Source organism: Dipodomys ordii, unplaced genomic scaffold, assembly GCF_000151885.1.
Source record: "Dipodomys ordii isolate 6190 unplaced genomic scaffold, Dord_2.0 Scaffold15, whole genome shotgun sequence".
NCBI classification, from domain to species: domain Eukaryota; kingdom Metazoa; phylum Chordata; class Mammalia; order Rodentia; family Heteromyidae; genus Dipodomys; species Dipodomys ordii.
This window is the reverse complement of record NW_012267231.1, coordinates 16,176,313-16,179,593: the sequence shown is the minus strand read 5'-3', so window position 1 is coordinate 16,179,593 and position 3,281 is coordinate 16,176,313. Positions and strand designations below refer to the sequence as shown.

At 65.9% G+C, this 3,281-nt stretch overlaps 1 protein-coding gene across 1 annotated transcript in view; it reads left to right on the top strand.

Annotated features, from left to right (window-relative positions):
• The first annotated feature begins 2,932 nt into the window (after positions 1-2,932).
• Sin3a (SIN3 transcription regulator family member A) overlaps positions 2,933-3,281 on the top strand; it is a 47,881-nt gene continuing 47,532 nt past the window's right edge. Inside the window, exon 1 of the mRNA XM_013012048.1 lies at positions 2,933-3,095. The gene's annotated coding sequence lies outside the window, so the exon portion shown is untranslated. The remainder of the gene's footprint in view (positions 3,096-3,281) is intronic.

The following is a 3,281-nucleotide window of genomic DNA, read 5'->3' as shown; positions in this document are numbered from 1 at the left end:
CGGGGGCGGGGGACGGCCCGAACCGAGGCAGTGAAGGTCGGAAACTGGGAAAACAGTCCCCGGGCTCGGGAGAAGGAAATGCATTAGTGGGCGGGGAGGGGCGCGCCTGTCAGCTGGGATGGCGGCCGCGGGCAGGGGTGCGGCGCGGCGGAGTCCCGCCGCACGGCGCGGGGAGCCGGTCCCCGGAACGCGGGCTGCCCCCGCCGTCACTCTGCGGCCCAGACTGTTTACTATCTCCTCGGCTTGGGCTTGTGCAATCGGCCTGGAGGGGGCCCGAGGGGCGGGGCCGCTTCCTCCCTTCCACCCACCTCGGGCTCCCCCGGAGGCTCCGCCTCCTCTTGTCTTCCATTGGCTGGGCGAGCCTCCCTTTTCCCCTTCCCCCGTGCGGATTGGGCGGGATTCCCCAGTGCTCCGCCTATCGGGAGGTCGGGCTGGAGTTTAAGTTGCTAGGATTTTCTCCCCCCCCCATTGAGGGCGGAGGGAGGATTCCGGGGCCTTTCGGAAGACGTGCGGCCACGCCCCCACGCCTGATTGGCGGAATGAGTAAGGCCCGCCTCCTCCGTCCGGGGCCCGTGGGGCGGGGGAAGTCCTCCCCTCCCCGCCCCCTCCTGCCGCGGCTCGGGAGCGCGCCCGGCACATGTGTGAGGTCCACCCGGCCGCTCCGCGCTGCCCGCCCGCCCGGAAGTCCCGGGCTCGGCGCCCTGGGAGAAGGGGGCGGGGAGGCACACAAAGATTGTGGCCGGGCTGGAGGTCGGGCGGCCCTCGGGTGAGCCCTGGGGGTCGGGATCGAGCGGGTTTGGGATCTTCTGTCTGCCTTGGTCCCCCCAAGTCTGAAGTTCTGGTCCCTGGCATGGCCGTTTCCGCTGCGGTCCTTGACTTCCTCGAGCCCCATTAACCTGCAGAATCCGGCGCCGGCCGCGTCTCCTGCCCCAGACCGGGCAGGTGCCCTCCTCCATGGGCGCCATTTAGAACTTGCCGCGTCCCCAAAGATCTGGGGTCGTCGGGAGGGCCGCCTTGGCCTGAAGGGAGGGTCCGAGGTGTGTGCCCGACCCGACTTAAAGGCGGCTTTCGGACCGTTCTGCTGGAGTGCCGCCTGCTCGACACCTCGGAGCGGTTTGGCTTGGGGGTTTGACTTATTTTTAGAGCTCCATCCTGGGGCAGGGCTTGGCACAATTACCCGGGAGTTTATGCCCACCTGTTGCCAGCACTCGTTCCTGCCGGGCCCCGCAGGATTGCGGAAGCAGGACAACCTTGGACCTAGGAATCGGCTCCCCGGGCCGCCCAGTCTCTTTGCTCGTGAGCGGGAAGACTTAGTCCCGCCCCCCTGTCCTGGCGCCGAGCAGCGTCGGTCCCCCACCCCCAAAGCCTGGCCAGCACCGGGTCCACACCCTGTTTGGTGAATTAATCAAAGCAACTAGGAAACATCGCCAGGACTTTTATTCGTATTGCAGACATTTTTACATACTCGGAAGGCCTGGGGTCTGCCATTAACACACTTGGGCCGGCAACAGTCCTCCCCCCCGCAACCCCCGCCTTTTTTGTGGCTCTGTTAAGTATCCCCGTCTGGCCTCCATTCCGGGCTCAAGCGATCTGCTGCCTTCTCCTCCCGAGTAGCTGAGATTACTGGCGCTTGTCCGTGCAGGGGCGTTCTTAAGTTTTTTTTTTTTTTACTCTCCCTTCCCCCGCCCCAAGTCTGGAATTTCCATCCTTGTTCTGCGTGTTGAGGGTATCCCCAAGTTTCATTTATACCGGGGTCTGCCTTGATCTTTTCCCACTGTATCTTGGTTCCCCCAGCCCGGGGTTGTCCCCAAGACCTACGGGGGACTTCACGTATGCACTTGGCTTCCCGCTCCGCCTTCCGGAGGCTTGCCAGGGCGGTGGCCTTCGGGGCCGCCCTTTGGGCTATCTCCGCCCTTTTAGGCTTGCATGTTCAGGTTCAGCGAGAGAGAGTCTCGAGTTAGAACAGTGTGGCCACCCTTGAAGGCGGACTCTCAGCCCCTCGAGGTGTGGAGCTGCGATTTGAGCTTCGGATCTCTATTCTGTACTGCACTTGGTGATCTGGGCGGCCGGCCGGCCTTCCCGGCGGTGTGAAAACCACAGGGAACGATGGGGTCCTCTGGCGTGGTTTTGGCGGGGTGGAAGCGCTGCCCGGGGCTCAGGGCTGGGCTGTGGCCCGGGACCTTGGAACGCCGCGCTCGTCTCTAGTGTAAACATTCCACAAAAGGACTACCGAGGTTCAGCCTCCCCGCGCAGGGTGGACTCGGCGCCTTCCCGGACGGGCGTCGCGTCCAATGGAGGCTCCAACCGGCGCCGGGAGACCCAATCCCCCCGCCGGGGGCGGGGCCTGGCCCGACAGTGCAGTAGGAGGAGCCAGCTTCACTTACGGACATTTTACCCCACATCGGTTACTTACCTTCCTGGGGCCGTGAAAGAGCCCGAGGTAGTCTTCCAATGCGACGGCCGGCGGAGGCGGGAGCCCATTTGTTAGGCCTGTGGTTGAGTCGCTGTGGGGCGGGACTTGTGGTGCCCTCCAATGAGGTGTCAAGAGCTTCCTTCCCTCCTCCAATAATGTCACGGCTTGGGGGTGGGATTCAGCAATCCGTCTCCAATAGGCGGGGTTGAGTTAGGGACGCTCCCCGCCAATAGGGGCGTGGAGAAGGTGAGCGGCTCCCCCTCCCCTCTCGCCGGGGGAAGGGGCGGGCAGTCTGCAGGCGGGGCGCAGTGATTGGCTCAGTGTGTGACGGGCGGGTAGTATGTCCAGTGGCGGAGCTAGGTTGAGCCTTCCCCCAGCGGGGCGGGCCGGGGAGTGGGCGGGATTTCCCGGGTAACAGAGAAGCGGCCGCGGCAGTAGAGGCGGCGGAGACGGTTTCTCCATCTTCCCCCCCTCCCCTTCCCCCTCGGAGTTTCCCTCCCTCCCTCCCTTCCTCCCTCCCTGTGTCGGCACCGGGGCCTGAGAGTGCTCGGGGAGTGCAGAGGAGGTTGCCAGTTCGCCCCGGTGGGCCTGTGCCCCGCGCCGTTCTCCGGGGCCTCTCCGCCGAGTGCGAGGCTCACGCCGAACGGGACCCGCAGTGCCGAGCGGCTGAAGGAGCTTCGCGGTGAGCGCATGCCGGGTCGGGCTGCGGGCAGGGGTCGGGGTGGCGGGTCGCGCGGGACTCGAGGGCGTGTATTTTTAGGGGGGGCTGACCACCTCGGCTTCCCGTAGAGCGGACGGGCGGGAGGTGTGTGGCGGTGTGAGGGGCGCGGAGGGCGGAGCGGGGCCGCCCTCCGTGCGGGAGGGGGAG